The sequence below is a fragment of the Dermochelys coriacea genome, chromosome 16 (assembly GCF_009764565.3).
Source record: "Dermochelys coriacea isolate rDerCor1 chromosome 16, rDerCor1.pri.v4, whole genome shotgun sequence".
NCBI classification, from domain to species: domain Eukaryota; kingdom Metazoa; phylum Chordata; order Testudines; family Dermochelyidae; genus Dermochelys; species Dermochelys coriacea.
The window spans coordinates 20,248,920-20,268,670 of record NC_050083.1 but is presented as its reverse complement, the minus strand read 5'-3'; the positions used below and the strand labels follow the sequence as shown (position 1 = coordinate 20,268,670).

Sequence of the window (19,751 nt, the reverse complement as noted above, 5' to 3'; positions counted from 1 at the left end):
CAAGCAGTAGTTATAGTAAAATATAAAAGGGGAACTGTGCACAATGGTGGCTATTATGACAAATCTAGATGTCATACGGTGATGTGTCATTACATCATCATGTTGTGACTGAATGCAGTAAAAAGAATGTGAAGAAAAAAAGTGATCTGAAGAACTTATCTGCAAGAGAGGCCAGTTCCTGGTGGTCCCCACCTCAATTTCTACAAAATGCCCTCAATTGGATGTACGCAGTGTTGTTGTAGCTGTGTTGGTCCCACGGTATGAGATGCACAAAGTGGGTGAGGTAATATCTTTTATTTGACCAACTTCTGTTGGTGAGAGCTCTTACACAGAGCTCTTCTTCATATCTTCATGTAAGAAATAAAACCTTATTAGGCACTAACATAAGTCTGATACTGCATTAAGAAAAATAATTCTACTAGTTCTATAAAAAAAACACCCTTTGAATCTCTAGCATATGATAGTCCAGTAATAAGAAACAAACACCAGTCTAACTACCATTATACTACATTCTAAACAAGAATTGGCCAGGGCTGGCATATGTTTAATTAAGGATATGATTTGGTCATGGAGGTCACGGATTCCATGACTTTAACAGATCTCCATGACCGGGCGCCGGCTTCAGCCCTGCCATGACCATACCCTGATTTTGTACATTTTTACCATGACTGTCCTGTGAATTTTGTCTAATTTTACTGTGACAAAATCATATCCATATGTATAATAAAAAAGTTCTACTGAACCTTGTGACTCTAGTGGGAGATAAACATATACAAGGAGGCACAGAAACATTTGGAGCAGCTACAAAATCGCTTAATGATATCTATATAGAGCTCCATATGTGTTCAAACATGATCTCTGCCCCAAAGGATTTTCAAACTAATTTATAGGCCTAGGGTGACCACTCGTCCCAAACTGGGCGAGGCAGTCCTAAAATGCAGAGTTCAAGTCCCGGTCCCAGGCTGATTGACTCCAGGACAGCCTTTATCCTGGATTCCCTGCAGTGCTGTGCCGCACCTGCCCTAGGCTCAGGAGCAGTGGCAAGCCTCTTCCCGGTGTGTGTGTGGGGACTGAGGTGGGCCTTAGCCCCACCTTTCCACAAGGCCCCGTTCCCTGCTCCTCCTCTTTCTCCTCCCCTCCCCCCACCAAGATCTTGCCTCCTGGCCTGGCCAGAAGCAGGAGCCAGGCACTAGTAAGAGGTGCCCAGGGAGCGGGCCAGGGACATGGTCCAGGGGCCTCACAGGGCAGGTGGAGGGGCCTAGACTCCCCGAGCGGCTCTTATCACGGCCCAGCTCCGGCTTCCAGCCTGGTCAAACGGCAGGGCTCCTGCATGTGTCCGCTTTTTCCTTTTGAAAAGATGGTCACCCTATGTAAGCCACACCCTGCTTGCCTTATTCATGCGAGTAGTCTCACTGCGAATGTCTACGCTGCTAACATAAGCCCAGGCTTAGTTTAACTCGAGTCAGTTGACCGTGTTATGGAACTCTGGGCTTAAGGATCTACAATTTATTTTAACCCTATGTTAAGACTTTTTCTAACCCATGCTTGAACCTAGGGCTCTGGTGTCTACCCTGCAGTGTGCAGACCTGAGTCAAAGTAACCATATCCCAGAGTTCCCCCAAACACGGCCTCCCTAGCTCTAGGAGCCTGGTGCACTGTGGGAAAACTTTCCTGCCTGCCCTTGACATTACCAGAAAGCAGCTTGCTTTGCAAAAGGCTTGATTGGTTTGCTGTCCATTGCAAACCCAGGAGGCTCTCCGACAGCGTGTTTGCAGACTGATGATCAGAAGAGAATGAGTTAACGCTGACCTGAGCTGCTGCCATTTGCAAAGGGCAGGAATGACTTCCATCTTCAAGAGCAGATTGCAGATTATTGGGATAGACAGGACTAACGAAGCTGTCCCAAGGAATTGTGGGATACTTCCTTCTGACCCCTGGGACCTGAGTCTAGTGAGGCTACATTTATGCTGCAAAGCAATAGGGCTCAGAGCCTGCGTCCCAGCTTAACTCAAGCTTGGACCCTCCACTTCCCCAGAGTCCTGGGACTCTGGGCCCAAGCCCTGAGTTAGCACAATTGCAGTGTAGACGTAAGGTGGGTTCGTCTTGAGCCTGAGCTCAAGGCCGGGCTTATGTTGCAGTGGAGACATACCTACTGACTAGTTGAGTAAGTGACCAGGATTCTACTCTAATTTAAGACATATCTTGACAAGAGAGGAGGGTAACAGTAGTAAGGTCACATGGTTGCTTCAGTTTGTAATGCACATGTGTAAGTCAGGTGAGTTCTGATCCTCCTTCAAATACAGTAAACATATCTCGTAATAAATCCGAATGTGTCAGCTACTGGGTTTGGCTTTACTTGTTTTTAACCAAATCAAACAAACCCCAGACTAAGTCTTTTCCTGATGTTTGGCTGCTCCTAAGGAATTCCTCCAGGACCTCCTCCATCCCAGTCCCTCATTCTCTCTGTTTAAGGGGGAATCCCCAACCACTCTTATAATCTGACTGAATTTTACAAGATCTACCTACCAGTAAATCAATTGAGCTCTAGTCCTTCAGCTCAACAGAGGAGTCTTGCATTCCATGACACATTATAACAGGGTGGCAGTTCCAAGGACACTATTTTCAAAGCTTTAACCACATCTACATCAAGGAATGGATGATACTTCATACTTCAGTATGGAGTTATCCCTTCTTACTGTTTCTCATAAAATAAAGATGGCTGCAACTCCCTGATAAGTAAATTACAACAAACATTTGCACTAGGGACTTTAGAAATATATATTAACACAATGGCCATAGTTTTAAATATTCAAAGATCCTATCAAATCAACTGAGGAATACCTAAAGTTAGTAAGTTTTAAGGAGAAATTAGCGACCAGCTACATGTGTCAGCAAAAGCTATAATTATGGTTAGCCCCCCTGGACTGTGGGAATAAGGAAAGGGGCTGTTTTTCAAATGAATATGATACAAAATGAAGCAATCATCATTACACATGGATCCCTCTTCACTGTGGTTTGTCCCCAACCGTCACTTACTAGGTCTCCCTTACATTCGTTTAAAATTTCCTTTAAAAAAGTAAAATAATTATGCAGGGGATTAAAGTGTTTTTCTACTCTACAAAATGCACCAATCCAAACAGGTAAACATGTCACTCTGGGACACTTTCCAAGATTTATAAGTTTTGCTTGAACAGCAAATGTTTTTTCCTGCCTGGGAAAATATTTAAAACACTAAATTTTTAAAGTCAAGTCCATTTACTCCTATTTTATGTTGCTTCTCAGATGCCATCTAATTAGCAATTTAAACAGTGGAGTGAGAATTCAGTGCCGGTCAGCCACACAGCCCACCAAATTTTAGCTAGGCCAACTTGTGTCTCAAGTGAACAAAGAAGCAAATTTGTTCTAGTTTGCTGATTTTCCAGCCATTATCCCGTTTATTTGGGATACAGATTATCCAAGCAGATAACACAAGACAGTGATAGCCCTCTATTCCCTGCCCTTTCTCAAACATACATTTTTAGGTCCTCACTCCGATAGGGCAACCAGCCTCAAAAGTAAGAGGGAACGGTGTGTGCAGTTTCTCAGAACTAAGTGCTTTCTCTGAACTACGTGTTGGACAAATGGCATTGCTAAGAACAAAACCCCAAACATCAGCTGCTTGAACCCCTTTTTCTCCCCAGAATGGTCTTAAATATGTCAGAACCATGAAACTGACATCTCATTTCAAAGCCAGAGAGTATAAAGGTATTAAGTAAAAATTCAAAGACCTTTCATTCATCATCCGATCAACAGCTTTTAGTAGCCAACACTCAAATTATTGTATTTCAGCACCGTAAAATCTTACCAAGCCCATATTATTAACACCATAAAAGGCCTTGTTTCCTACTTGCTAGAATGTATGCCTTGCTTATCGAATTGCTGGCACACATGACAAATCCTATTTTCCAATGCAGACCAATGGTCGTCCAAGCCCAGTAATCCTATGTTCAACAGCAATAAATAATTGAGGCTTCCAAAGAAGGTGAAAAAGCAATCCTAATGGTTATGGCTAGTTGTTAGGATGTAGTATACTGCAGTAGGCATAGTTACTTTTGAGATCAGAGTATGCTATAAGACATGCAATTTTACTATCCTATTATATAGTAGGAAGAATAACTATACAAATATTATTGATCATAAAATTATCCTATGCTTCTCTCAGTCCAACCACACTGACTCTGATTACTGCACCAGTGAGTTCCACAGATACACTACCTGTGCACGAAAACATTTATTTCCTTTAATTTGATTTATATTTACTGCCCATTAACCTAGAGTAAATCTTGGTCTTTTATTATGCAACAGTGTGAAAGGGGGAGACCGAACAATGACAAATGTACTTTTTATCTGGAATACATCATGCCACTGGACTGACTCATTAGAATCAGACTTGAAGCTGCCAAGCAGATGCTGCTTCTAACTCTTTAGTACAAAATCGTCCTCAGCACAAAATTCAATATAATTAGAACAAGCTCAGACACATGCTGAATATTCACTTCATGAGAAAAACATAAGCTCAGGATATGTGGCCTAAATTATTTTGCATCCCTAGAAAGAGCACAACTTCTAAGACAGGATTGAGATCACATCCATTTTAACTGATCAGTGGTAATATTCTTAACTTCTCCTATGACATGACCATGGCTTTGCCTTATGAAGATGTCCCATTTCCTCTTAACTATCAGAAAAAAAAATATTCCTAGTAGTATGCAATTACTCCTGTACTGGAATTTTCTTATGGGCACTTTCATTTATGCAGGGGCAGCCTGTTTTAACATTGATCATTTCATAAATGTACCAGGGAGTCTAGTCTAGTGGTTGTAGCAAAGACTAAGAGTCAGGACTCCTGTGTTCAACCCCCTGCTGACACTGACTCTCTGACTTCAACAAGCATAGGAATGCACCCTGTGTGACCTTATGCAAATAACTTCACTGTGCCGCAATTTACTCATTTCTAAAATAGTGACCTACCTCAGAGGGCTGGTTGGCTTTAATTTATTAAAGGTGATGACACATTTTGAGATCCTTAGATCAAGAGGCAAAGAATTTTAATGTGGGTCAATGAAGGAAGGGTAAAGACTGGATGCGAGGAGTCTTTTCACCACAAAAGAAACCATTATCACTGCAAAAAACAGAAGTAGGAGTGATTTGTCTCTTTTATTTATTTTTTAAATCTTCCTGGCCAGTTAGACAAGACTCATTGCAATTGTGAAATCCAGGAAAGTTTGCTGCAACACTGTGTAATACTTACAAGGCAATTAGCCAAAAAACCCCACAAAAATAAGTTCTTTTGTGCCACACAATTCTTACCACTTATTATTAACCCACTTTTTAAGAAAGTCTGCTGAAATAGGTTCCAAAGCTGAGGCATGTCAGCTTGGCAGAAGGAATGGAAAAAAGAAATAGCAACATTTCTAGCACATGGTGAGAAAGATCCTCAGCTGGTGTACATCACAATAGCTTCTTTCAGCATAGCTCCATTAATTTACACCAGCTAAGGATACGTCTGTAATGTAGGTCAGCTCCTCACAATCTTCTCCAGTCATGGTAAGAGACACTGATGATTTCCCTGGTCCCCTCTGCCTTTTTATACTCTCAGGCATGGACCTTGAATTGTCTTGCTGGTGCAAGCTACCTTTTCAACACTCATTGAAAATCTTTCTTAGTGGCTTCTTAGTGGAAACTCTGCCTTAGATGTGTCAACTTCCACCATTAAACTTCACTCTGTAGCTTTCTAAATAAGTCACAGCAAAAGCAAGACAACTAGTGTCTTCTGGGCAATGTTTAGGAAGAATAATGGAACTATTAGATTCCATATTTAGCTGTAAAACAAGTAAAAATTGTTTTCATGTTATAAACTTACATCACCTTATGTTTCATTTACACAGCACCTTTCTTTTGAGGATCTCAAAATGGTTTAGAAACAATAATTAAGCCTCATTAACCCTCTGGGAAGTAGGTATCCACCTAAGGATAAAATCGAGGCAGACAGTGGTTAAGTAATTTATTCAAGGTCACACCCTGAATCAGAGTCACGATTGAAACCCAGGTGGCCCTGACTCTCATTCCCTTGTTCTGAGTTAAAATAATACATACATACATTAATAATAAAGGGTTCAAATAATATTTCCATTAAATCACTCCCCCCACCCACCCACATTACCTTTTGGGAACTTGGGGGACAATAATAAGGCTACCAATAATGCTACAAGTGTCCAAAGAATTACAAAAGAAGAAAACAGACTGCTAAGTTGAACGGAGTCAAGTGTTTGCATGGTTTTAATTGAGAAATGAAATCCAGCTTTAAATATAGTAAATGGGAGACTATTCTGAATCACCTCTTGAATTTTTTAATGCTACTCCTGGGAGCACTGAAGCTAAATATGTTAATTTGACTTCAATCATGGTTTAGGAAAAAAAGCACACTGTATTAGTTTAGGGTACCAAGTCTTAAAACTATTCATGCATTTCTGCATATTTTATACTCAGCGCAAATAAAGTTCCAAGGTTCTATAAGAAGACTGTGAAATTATTCTGAGTAAGCAATAATGAGGTGTGTATTATATAAGCCACATACTAATGGTAATTTATTATTAAAATTTAAAAATTATAGCAGCTACATTTCAAAAACAGTCCTACAGCAATTTTTCTTCTTTTAAGAGGGAAGGGAACATTTATAGGACTGAAGTCTGAGGTACCACACGTTTTATACATTCTCCAGGCAGTAACCATTTACTAGAGCTATACAACACATCCTTCTGCAAAAACCTTATTCTTTGACAATTCTGTAATGAACTCTTCCCAAGTACACCACCACTTCTATGATAGCTACAGTGTGAAGTCATGTCCACCTGTTTATTACATAGTACCCGGACAGAGAAATTGCCTTGGTTTCAAATGAAGTTCGTAGTCACAATACAGTTCACAGACTGATATTTCAAGGAAATGTATTCCCAACATGGATTAGGAAGCAGAAAAATCAACAGTGCTACAAATTTGTATTTCTCACATTGTTTTAAGAGCTCTCCGACCCTTGAATTCTTTCAGTGAAGATACCCACTTTTTTGATATCTCAACTAAGTTGAAAGGAGGACAGAAACCAGAAAAGGAAATGACATTGCATATTTTTGTGCATCCTGGCCAATGCAGGATTACTCTCTACAGCAGGTTTCAGAGTAGCACCCATGTTAGTCTGTATTCGCATAAAGAAAAGGAGGACTTGTGGCACCTTAGAGACTAACAAATTTATTTGAGCGTAAGCTTTCGTGAGTTACAGCTCACTTCATCGGATGCATTCAGTGGAAAATACAGTGGGGAGATTTATATACATAGAGAACATGAAACAATGGGTGTTACCATACACACTGTAACCAGAGTGATCACTTAAGGTGAGCTATTATCAGTGGGGTGGAGGGGGCTGGGAAGGGGAGACGGACGGACAACCTTTTGTAGTAGTAATCAAGGTGGGCCATTTCCAGCAGTTGACAAGAACGTCTGAGGAACAGTGGGGGAGGGCGGGATAAACATGGAGAAATAGTTTTACTTTGTGTAATGACCCATCCACTCCCAGTCTCTATTCAAGCCTAAGTTAATTGTATCCAGTTTGCAAATTAATTCCAATTCAGCAGTCTCTCGTTGGAGTCTGTTTTTGAAGCTTTTTTGCTGAAGAATTGCCACTTTTAATCGCCACTCTGTAATCGAGTGACCAGAGAGATTGAAGTGTTCTCCAACTGGTTTTTGAATGTTATAATTCTTGACGTCTGATTTGTGCCAATTCATTCTTTTACTTAGAGACTGTCCAATGTACATGGCAGAGGGGCATTGCTGGCACATGATGGCATATATCACATTGGTAGATGTGCAGGTGAACAAGCCTCTGATAGTGTGATTGATGTGATTAGGCCCTATGATGATGTCCCCTGAATAGATATGTGGACACAGTTGGCAACGGGCTTTGTTGCAAGGATAGGTTCCTGGGTTAGTGGTTCTGGTGTGTGGTTGCTGGTGAGTATTTGCTTCAGGTCGGGGGGCTGTCTGTAAGCAAGGACTGGCCTGTCTCCCAAGATCTGTGAGAGTGATGGGTCGTCCTTCAGGATAGGTTGTAGATCCTTGATGATGCGTTGGAGAGGTTTTAGTTGGGGGCTGAAGGTGATGGCTAGTGGCGTTCTGTTATTTTCTTTGTTGGGCCTGTCCTGTAGTAGGTAACTTCTGGATACTCTTCTGGCTCTGTCAATCTGTTTCTTCACTTCAGCAGGTGGGTATTGTAGTTGTAAGAATGCTTGAGAGACATCTTGTAGGTGTTTGTTTCTGTCTGAGGGGTTGGAGCAAATGCGGTTGTATCATAGAGCTTGGCTGTAGACAATGGATTGTGTGGGTCTGGATGAAAGCTGGAGGCATGTAGGTAGGCATAGCCGTCAGTAGGTTTCTGGTATAGGGTGGTGTTTATGTGACCATCGCTTATTAGCACCGTAGTGTCCAGGAAGTGGATCTCTTGTGTGGACTGGTCCAGGCTGAGGTTGATGGTGGGATGGAAATTGTTGAAATCATGGTGGAATTCCTCAAGGGCTTCTTTTCCATGGGTCCAGATGATGAAGATGTCATCAACGTAGCGCAAGTAGACTAGGGGCATTAGGGGACGAGAGCTGAGGAAGCGTTGTTGTAAGTCAGCCATAAAAATTTTGGCATACTGTAGGGCCATGCGGGTACCCATAGCAGTGCCGCTGATTAATAGCTGCTGGTAATAGCTCACCTTAAGTGATCACTCTGGTTACAGTGTGTATGGTAACACCCATTGTTTCATGTTCTCTATGTATATAAATCTCCCCCTTGTATTTTCTACTGAATGCATCCGATACAGTGAGCTGTAGCTTATGAAAGCTTATGCTCAAATAAATTTGTTAGTGTCTAAGGTGCCACAAGTACTCCTTTCCTTTTCTCTACAGCAGTGGTTCTCAATAGATCTTAACCTATGAATGTTTTTCCTGAAATTCTTCTATTTCAGTGAATTAATGTACTCATATTACTCCTGTTCTGGGCTGAACTTTGGCATAGGATCTTTATTTTTTAAACAACATTTCAAAATTCTACTACTTGCATTTTTAAAGAGATTTGCATTGCCTACAAGCTAGTTGAGTGTTCTATTTTCCTTAAAGAAACATGTAGAAAAGTTAATCCATAATGTGCTCAGTTAGTGTTGTGTGTGTGAGAACTGCAGGATGGAGACATTAGTAGATTAAATGTGTAGCCTCATAACATTGCTATGGGTCCTTTTAAGCAGTTCCTGATAATCACTGATGCAACTACAGTATCTAACAGACAGGACAAAGCATTAGAAAATGTACTACAGGGCAAGGGGACATAGTAGTCACTAGGTCACCAAGAGTCTCTCTCTTCCCTGCTTTTAACTTTATGACTTATAACAGAGATGTTAAAGCCCCCTAGCTTCTTACTGGTTTCCAAGAACCAATATATTATTTACAGAAATAGACCTTTGAAGAGGAAAAACTAGTTACAATTGATATACAGTGTTCTGTATTACACAAGAAACTATTAAACAAAAACATTGGTGAGGAGTTTTAAAGTTGAGATGGTAAAAGATTACATCTCTTTGTATAATAAGATTCAGAACTGGTTAAACTGGGCAACATACCTTAGCTTCCCAGAACAATTCTAATGGAGTCTGATGGAAGGGGGACCAAAAGGAAGCTGGACTGGCTTGTAAGGCCAGCTACTTTGCATGGTACTGTGACCTTTTTGTAAGTGCACTAAGTTCACCCACTCAGAAGGAAATTCAACTTCAGAGAATTTCCGCATCTCAGCTAGGAGGAATGCTGTTTTCTACTCCAATTTTCTGCTGCATCTTTAAGCCTAATAAACCTGGTCATTACGTATCCCAAAAAGGTGGAAGAGAATGGCAGAACAAGCTGCTGAATCAAAAGCAGAAGGCTGCCCTTTACAGTAGGGAGAACAACACTTCTCCAAACTACCATGAGAATGGCAATTAGGTTACCTTTCAAAAGGGGTTTTTTCACATCTCAACTCACTTGGACCTTAACTCCTTTCAACCTCATCACCACATCCTCTGGTGCTTGGAAAGACACTGCTTTTGATAAAGAAGAACCAGCATGCCAGGAGGTAAGTTGGAGCATCATTCACTCCAGGAGAGGATCTCCATGCAGCAAAATATCATTGCTACTGTACACTGAATTCTTTCAGAGCTCCAGCCAGTAGATTCCCATTTGCTAATACCAAATTCTGTTTGCCTTTGAAAGAGGAGGATATGTTTTTATACATTCCAGTTTAGCCTGACAACCTATCTTATGCTTTTACAGAGAAGCATTAGAATGATTTACACCGCGGGGGGGATGGGGGGGGGAGGAAAGGAGGGAATCAAGATCTTAACAGTATCACTGCACTTGACATTACAGACTCCAGCCTGCCAACGAAAATGGAATTAGACCATCACTATCACCACTGTTACTTCATTGGATAAATCTACTCAATCCTAACTACTGTAGAAACCCATTGTACTCCAGGCTATTCTATACATCACAGAGCTTAAAAGCATTTGCTATCTTTCTAATTTCTAGAGGGAGATGAAACAGACATATTTGTATTAGAGTTTGAAATGCAGAAAACTACCATTCTAATTCTCATGCCATTCCCTTGATATTTTTTCCCAGAAGGAAAAACAGAAGATGCTTTCCATAAGCAGATGATTTCAGCAGCTAATTTTACTATCACTTATGGTCCACTTTATGACTAAGATTTCATGCTGACTATATTAATCCTGTCAAATTTCAGAGACAGAGAGAGAGAGAGAAATGATACTGTATATTTTATGGCTGCAATAACTTCTAAGCCATTAGACATGCATGCTGACATGAAAGTAATCAAACTGATTTTTTCCCGTTACAATGAAGAACTTTGTATGAGCAAATAGTCTTTCTGGCACAGGACTGAAAACCCCAAGAACCTTGCACTCAACTCAGGAAATTAGGAAATCAACACAAGACATAGCTCAGAAATTTGGGCACTCTGCTTACTCACATGTTATTTTCACTAAAGCAGAAAGGAACATATTAGTCAATCAAAGGATCAGCAAAAGACAATGCAAGGAATAATTTGAGGTTTACAAAGAAATGCAGACATTACAGAAGATGCAATTAATTGTTTTTCCAGGATCAAGGGCTCCATTATTCCTCTTACCTAGAAAGAGGCAATGATCTCCTTATACAAGATAGCAACTCATTCTCTGCATTTAAAAATAAAAGTATTTCACTATAAGAAGGGGAATAAGATCAAATGGAGAAGGGGATAAAGTTTATGAGACAGAATTCATTCCAGCTAGGAGCTCTCCTCAAGAGCCTATGCTGCACTGTTGAAGATATGGAAGTATAAATGGACACATGGAGGGCTCAAACTGGGGGACTGATCTCACACTTTCCAGAGGTCCTGACTCAGATAGGCTCCTATGTGGAACATGGTCAGTTAACTAGTTCTTCAGTACAGTAGGATTAGGCTAAAAGAAAAGGAGGACTTGTGGCACCTTAGAGACTAACAAATTTATTTGAGCATAAGCTTTCATGAGCTACTGTCATCCCAATAGATTCTGCAGCTCTGAATCAGCTGCCTGCATAAAAGTAATTTTTTGCACTGGAAAACAACATCAGAGGCAGCTTATTCCCAAGGTTTGGAGGAGGACTTCGATCTACAATTTAAAAAACCTCCCACAAAAACAAAGAGGGGAAGGAGGCAGTCATCAGAAGGGAGAAACTAAATCATATTCCAGGACGAAGAACCCTCCCCTTTGGGAAGTCATCTTTCAGCCATTAGAACTCCCACCTGTGCTCTTTCAGACATAGTCTCCTTTAAACACAGAGTTTGTGTCTAGTATCAGTATCAAAGGTCAGCAGTAAATTAGAGAGCCTTTTAGGTCAAAAGTTCAGTTGAGAAAGGAAGCTTAGTTTTCAACTTGACCTTTCCTCCACTCTTCCAAGCTTGATAGAATAAACGCTGAAGTGGTGCTTCTAGCTTCGGATCCTGGTACTGTTCTCCATTAAGCTGCAGACACAGCCAGCAAGCTGCACCACTAGAACTATGTCCTCTTCAGCATCCTTATTCTTCTGCGAGAGCTAGGTGAACGGCTCATGAAGTGTAAGAACCTGCTGTGATTCATTTTGTACGTTTAAAGTGGTATCTTCTTCCAGTCTTACAACTATAAAGACATTTTAAAGTCATTGCTGCTCTTAGCATTTTGAAATCTTATGGAAAAGTTTGCATAAGATTTATAACTAGTGTAGTATATAAAAATGTAAAACTGATTTGAATACCTTTTTGGACTCAAGCAATTTTTAAAAAAAAACATTTTGTGGCTTCACCACCCTCCAATTTCAATGAGAAGGAATATCTCCAATCACAGATTGTGAGGGATTTTTTAATTGTCTTGCCACTTATTTCTGTACTTTGAGTGTTTACAATTTAAAAAGTTTAAATAGCTCCACTATTACATTGAGGCATCATGTTAAAACTTTAGGAAGCATCTGCATGATTAGAGTCCAGTATAATAAAATGTATTAAATGTTGTCTAAAATCTTGTTTGCATTAGTCTATGATGGCTACATTATTTAACGATGTCTTTTCTTACACACACTAACTTTGAAGGTGTCTTAAAGGCACAGAAGGCAGGAAATTGGGATTCAAGGCTGAAACTTTAACCTTAATTCACCTTATAGTGTTTGGGAATTCAGGAACTTCTGAATGGTATCTAGGAATATTGTAAACCTTGCGGCAGGGGTGCGAACTCATGGAGTTTTAGCCTTTGGTTTTCTTGCATTTGCCAGCAGCTTAATTATAAGTAATTTAAAAACAACAGTGGTCTGATAATCATAGTACATTCAGGATTGGACCTCTGGTCCACTACAAACTCCCACAGCCATTATCTACCTAATTTGTTTAAAAAGGTCATTTTAAAGCTTACTGTTCATGGAGTGCCTTTAAAGCCCTTTTAAACTAGGCAAAGGGCAGTTGATGAAAAAGTGAGATAGATTGGGGTCATTTAAAAAGTTGCATTAAAAAAGAAAGTGTCTAAACCAGGCCTCTCCCAACCAAAACAAAGCAGAGTGTAGTCTTTCAAAAGGTCACCTAACATACAAAGTCTAAAACATTTACTTGTATCAACCTCTGGCCAGTTCTACTTTTCAAAGAAAGATCACAAATCAGCACAACACATATGATATCCGGGCAAAAATTTAATTTCACCTGATCTTGTAAAGTTACCAAGTAGTAAAGAGCACAATTTGCATAATCTTGAGTAGACATAACTGGGCACCTGATTGTTCAAATACGGCAATTGTTTTGGGAACACTGCTGTAAGCGCATTCCCAGACACTAGAACTGGTTTTGACACAAATTATTTCAAGACATAAGCATATTATTCATCAAAGAATCATTTGAGCAGAATTATCTCAAAACTACTTGAAAAGTAGTTACACAAAACAGCAAAATTCATAGTTTTGCAAGTGTATCAGAAGTCTCCTGGGAGAGGCAGTGAACAATATCAATGAGTTTCTCATGACCTTACAGCGATTGCCATGACAACACAGTCTCAATCCTCCAAACATGGATATTCATTTGCACTAGTGTTAGTTAGAATAATTAGAGTGAGATTCTCCGAGCTCGGGAGACAAGGAGTGATAAAGCAAATGGAGACGGTAATGTTGTACAATGGTTCACAAGAGCAATGTCTGAATTTCGAAGGCTGAGGAAAGCAATCCCAAATTTAAATGTAAAGAGAAGGAAAAAAACAACACTCTTCAGAGCTGTGTGACCTAATTCATTAAACACAATGTCAGTTAGAAAATCTTTTAAATAAAACATTAAGCTAGAGGTAATTTTAAACCTTGTGGATTTTATTTTACTCAATTATTTTCTAATGCTTCAAGAACAACTTCAAGAATAAATATTAAAAAACCCACAACCAAGGGTTTCATCTAATTCTTTGCAAAAGAAATGAAGACATTTTATACTAAACAAAATATCCCCACCATGACAGATATGAGATCATTTTTTTCTTAAAACTTTATTTTCTATAAGTCATAGGCAATTCTTCAAGATTTTAATACCTTATTTGGGCTGAACTTTAATCGTCCGTTTGGAGGTTAGTTTCTTAAGTAAAGATTTATGAACTCCTAGCTACTTTTCTATGCTGTTTAGAAACAAAGTGCAATATACTGTCCATTAGATACAGAGCAAGGGAGTAGTATGTGTGACTCCCATTAGACCACCAGTTGGAGAACTGAGAAGACAAGAGAGCAGACACAGCTCACAGGGTGGGCCACCACAGTAGAAATTCACTGAATCTGGGCAAAGACCTATTTTTCCATGTCACCATCATTCATAGTGGATTGTGGAACCCTCATATCATCTCACATGGAACCTACAGTAGTTGTCCTGTTAATTTAACTGCAATTTTCATACAACTACAAACAACTCATTGACTTCAATGGTGAAATATATATATTTTTCTTGATTTATCTGACTAGAAAGGAGGACTCCAAAAGGCAGGGAAAAAAGTATTCCAAAATTGCTAAAGTAATTACATTCTTCTAGAAGCATCATGCTGTAATTCATTATATAATAACCCTGTGCCAAACATTATTATAATTCATTTCCAAGACACCTTTTATTTCACATACTCACAAATTAAACTGGTCTGGAATTATTATTTATCCTGCTCAGAATTTGCATAAACAATTGAGGTTCGGACTCTGTCAGTCAGGAACAACTTTTCCTGCCTCCCTGCACAAAAGGAAAAAAAAATTCTCATTGTAACCTCAGTTTTTTAGATGTATGATAGATAGCACTGCATCCAAAATGTGCAGTTGTAATGCAGGCGTGGTAGGGATTTATAACCAACAGCATAGTAGCCAAGGGCTTGTCTACACTTCAGTTTTGTTGTGGGTCAAGTTGAGATATTTACCATTGAAGTACCTTGCATCCACAAACAAAATATTTTGTTATGGATCACCTGGCCTTCGGATGCATGGTAACAACCCGTCCTTGGAAGCTTGTTTTCTCAGGTGTGGGACGATTTTCCCTGCAACAAAGTATGTGTGGCTACTAAGCTCATTATTAGCCTGCGTGTTGGCAAACTGGGTAATGGGGGAGCATAAATAGCGAACAACAAAGGGAGAGAGTTTAACGATTAACACTTCAAGAGCCCTTCTCAGAAATAGTGCAAGTTAAACTTTATTTCTATATGCTGCAGACTTTGGTACAGATATTTGCCTCACCTATAAAAACTGTGATTTGGAGACTAGGAAATACCACCTGTATTTTTAAAGAATTTTGAAACATCTTCCTTGGCTAACAAGGATGGTTTGGTGAGTGTTTTGCTTCTCCCACTTCCCATGTTTGATAATATGACTACATTATTTAGACTAAGAGAATGTGATGTCTCACTATGCACCCAACTGAGCAGTCACTTTTTCCTCATACAGGTCAAGGGCCTTGGCACATTTTCAGGTTGCCCTAAAAGTGAAAAAAGTTCAGTATTTTAGGTCAAAATTGAACGTCAGAATCTTTTATAATCTAATATTCTGAATAACTTTTATTTTAAATGTCTGTCATTTGAAAATTAGAAAAACAGCTACTATATGCAGGAACGGCATATTGTGATCTGGTGCTTCAGCACAGTTAGAAGGAACAAACTTTAAAGGACATGCAGGGATCAAAGTACCCAGTACTGAAATGTAACTACCTCTGGGGTGCAGCACAAGCAGCTGTTTAATGGCACACTGCACAAGTACAGCAACAGCTTATGAAAAGTAAAGGGGACTTTGTATCCAACTGAAAATGCATAGAAAATTTAGGAAGGCAGAAACCATCTGCCTAAGTGAGAAGTTAGCCAGGAACTAAATGCAAAGGGATATGTAACAGTCAGGTCCTCAGTTTGTATGCATTAGCTGAGAGATAGCAATTCCAATCACACATCCTTGCACAGTGATGCGACTCTGGTTCAGTACTGATTCAGAGGAAAGCGCACCACCTAAAGAATTATGAACACCACTTCCTCTAGCACCTGCTGCAGATTTTCCTTGGAGGCCTTCCATCTAACCTCACTTAAATTATGATCTGAAAAGGTAAAAGCAATTGATGATATGGCTGCCAGTCATATCCAGGATTGCTTATCAGTGTTACAGAAGTAAACGAATGCAGAGTCGAATGCGTGACTGGAAGCAGAGAAAGAGGGCAGATTTACAGTTTGTCATATTGAAAATGGAATGTATATGTAACATTTCAATGAGCGTGCCACGAGAGAATTAAAGTTCAACTCTTAAAATATGCTTAACAGTGTTCCTTTAAAGTCTATAAAAGGAAACATTTATGCAGCACACAAACCCAGAAGATAAAAAATTCATCTCTGCCACCGTATTTAGGTTAAAACACCTCACTACCTTAATTCATTCTGCCACACAAAATTTCTTTAAAACTAGATTTATTCCCTTCACAGGAATTAATTATGGAGGTCCCACTGTATATCTAAATATTCAATCAGTGATGCATTACAAGGGGTGCATTTGTTATCATGAGATGCCCAAGGCAGGCCATAGGAAGCATGAAGCAGAGCCAATTGTTGTAATCACTCACTAGTGTAATTATCACATCACATCCACACCCTGGGGCCACTTTTAGGGTACTAAAGTTCTCTTCTGTGCTACCAAAATATGTATTCCATGTTGGCAAAAGGCATAAGTGCACATATCCAGCCAACATCTGTGGTTCATGAAGAATGCCCCTCAATCAATCTAGATGCTCTCTCAATAAGAGTTTCTTTTAAACATACAAACACAGATGTATCCGCCTATTTCTTTGTATATTAAAGCAGAAAATAAACCAGGTTTAGTATTCATCCATTAAAAACAAGAAAAACTCTGCAGTTAGAGCTACCGCCTGTCAATGTCCGAACATTCAGCTGAAATTGCTTGATGAATGTTATCGTTTCTGGGCTATTTATTTAAGTTAGTTTGATTTTAAAACATCAAGTTATCTAGCCATACACACAAAAATAGTGTGAAAAGTTTCTTGGCAGGTGAAAAAACACTACTTTTTTTCATGATGTGGTAATTCAATGGCCAATCAGAATTTTACTGATCTTTCTTGGTCACTTATGTGCTGAGAAATAGCCTTTGAAATTTCAATCCAAATTCACTCTATAGTTTTTCAAAATAGTTTTAAGTACCTGAGAAACTGGGTCTTACAGTGAAAATATCTTCTCAGTCTCCACTGTAATTCATGAGCCTATAGAGATTTTAGTTATTTAAGTGGTTTATATAGTGTTTGTTAAAAAGCATCCGTTTTAATCAGCCATTAATCTATTGTTTGGGCAAACTCTGTGTCTGGTTCCTAAAATGATACTCTGCTTTCATTTTAGTAAAGACTCTTGTTCATATACCATGAAAGGGAGTAACTCTGAACAATGCTAATTTATAGTAAAATATAAGGCGTGAAAACCTGATCCACTGAAATCAACAGAAAAACTCCAAATGACTTCAGTGAGACCAGTGCCGCTTCCTCCAGCTCCCATTGGCTGGGAACGGTGAACCACGGCCACTGGGAGCTGCAGGTGGCCGTACCTGCAGACGTCCATGTAAACAAACTGCCTTGCGGCCTACCAGCAGATTACCCTGATGGGCAGCGTGCAACCCGCAGGCTACCCACCACTGCATTAAATGATAACTAACAACTTTGGGTCAGAACCAACTTGGGCTGGATTCAGAACAAACACCTGGAAAAACTTCCCGTCTATTACCAGCTCCAAGAGGTGCAATATCCCAACCCCTGCTATTTTAAAATTCATACTTTATCATCTGGGGTTGAAAAAATCCAGAAGAAAGGCACGAATGGATTGTGCTCGTAAGCAGAAAACCTGCTACATCTTCTAAATGTAATTTTGCCAAAAGCTTGTGCACATTTTGTGTGTCACGTTTTGCATTATGAAGGAAATTTCTTTTTAGAAGAACAGGAGAATGATTTGCATAATATTCTTTGCAAGTTAATATCAGCCTCTGATAATGATCGCTGCATAATGCAAAAACGTTTGAGAAGACTGTTACAACACTAAGTAATCATATTTTAAATTATGTTTCCCTTTATAGAAAGGTGTTGCAAAAACACACAGACATGAAATCTGTCTGTTGAAGCCCTAAGAACCACCTGACCATCTTCCCACTATTCTACTGTTACACATTGCAACACTGGCTTTCAAAATCTTACAAAATAAATTATACTGCAACAGTCTGGCTTCACAGAAGGCAGAGCTTTTTCCTGTGTTGATGCTACTGCACATCAGATTTCACAAGAGCTTCTGATATACTGTATAAATTAATGGAAGATCAAGAACTTAAGTTCTAATACAAGGCCATATCAACTAAGGCCCAGATTCTTCCATCCCTGCTCATGTTGAGTAGTACCTTACCACTGATCTAAATGGGACTGCTCCTACTTTTCAACCTGAAGAAGCGAGGCAGAATCTAGACCTACGTTGCTTGCTATCAACCAAGTTGTTTTATCTCACTACTGTCCCTTAGATTTCTTCATGTGTAATAAATCATTTTAGTAAATGTGCACAAACACCAAATAAGTGATCATGAAACCATTTCCAGAGTACAAGAAATTAAAACTTCACAACTTAGAGGAGAGGAAAGTGATCAGGAACTGTCAGCATGGATTCACCAAGGGCAAGTCATGCCTGAGTGACCTGATTGCCTTCTATGACGAGATAACTGGCTCTGTGGATGAGCGGAAAGCAGTGGATGTGTTATTCCTTGACTCTAGCAAAAGTTTTCATACCGTCTCCCACAGTATTCTTGCCAGCAAGTTAAAGAAGTATGGGCTGGATGTCTGGACTATAAGGTGGATAGAAAGCTGGCTAGATCATCTGGCTCAACGTGCAGTGATCAATGGCTCCAGGTCTAGTTGGCAGCCAGTATCAAGCGGAGTGCCCCAAGGGGTGGTCCTGGGGCCAGTTTTGTTCAACATCTTCATTAATGATCTGTAGGATGGTGTGGATTGCACCCTCAGCAGGTTTGCAGATGGCACTAAACTGGGAGGAGTGGTAGATACGCTGGAGGGTAGGGACAGGATACAGAGGGACCTAGACAAATTAGAGGACTAGGCCAAAAGAAACCTGATGAGGTTCAGCAAGGACAAGTGCAGAGTCCTGTACTTAGGACGGAAGAATCCCATGCACTGCTACAGACTAGGGACCAAATGGCTAGGCAGCAGTTCTGCAGAAAAGGACCTAGGGGTTACAGTGGATGAAAAGCTGGATATGAGTCAACAGTGTGCCCCTGTTGCCAAGAAGGCTAACGGCATTTTGGGTTGTATAAGTGGGAGCACTGCCAGCAGATCGAGGGATGTGATCGTTCCCCTCTATTCGGCATTGGTGAGGCCTCATCTGGAGAACTATGTCCAGTTTTGGGCCCCACACTACAAGAAGGATGTGGAAAAACTGGAAAGAGTCCAGCAGAGGGCAACAAAAGTGATTAAGGCGCTGGAGCACATGACTTATGCGGAGAGGTTGAGGGAACTGGGATTATTTAGTCTGCAGAAGAGAAGAATGATGGGGGATTTGATAGCTGCTTTTCAGCTACCTGAAAGGGGGTTCCAAAGAGGATGGATCTAGACTGTTCTCGGTACCAGATGACGGA

General features: G+C 39.9%; 1 protein-coding gene across 2 annotated transcripts in view; it reads right to left on the bottom strand.

Moving 5' to 3' along the window:
- The window catches only part of NACC2 (NACC family member 2), an 82,658-nt gene that overhangs the window by 46,415 nt on the left and 16,492 nt on the right, over positions 1–19,751 (bottom strand). The window contains exon 1 of one of the 2 annotated variants that reach the window (XM_043498550.1): positions 2,527–2,729. The exons of the other annotated variant lie outside the window; for it this stretch is intronic. The gene's annotated coding sequence lies outside the window, so the exon portion shown is untranslated. Of the gene's footprint in view, positions 1–2,526; positions 2,730–19,751 lie in introns of those variants that run through there. 2 annotated transcript variants of the gene reach the window in all.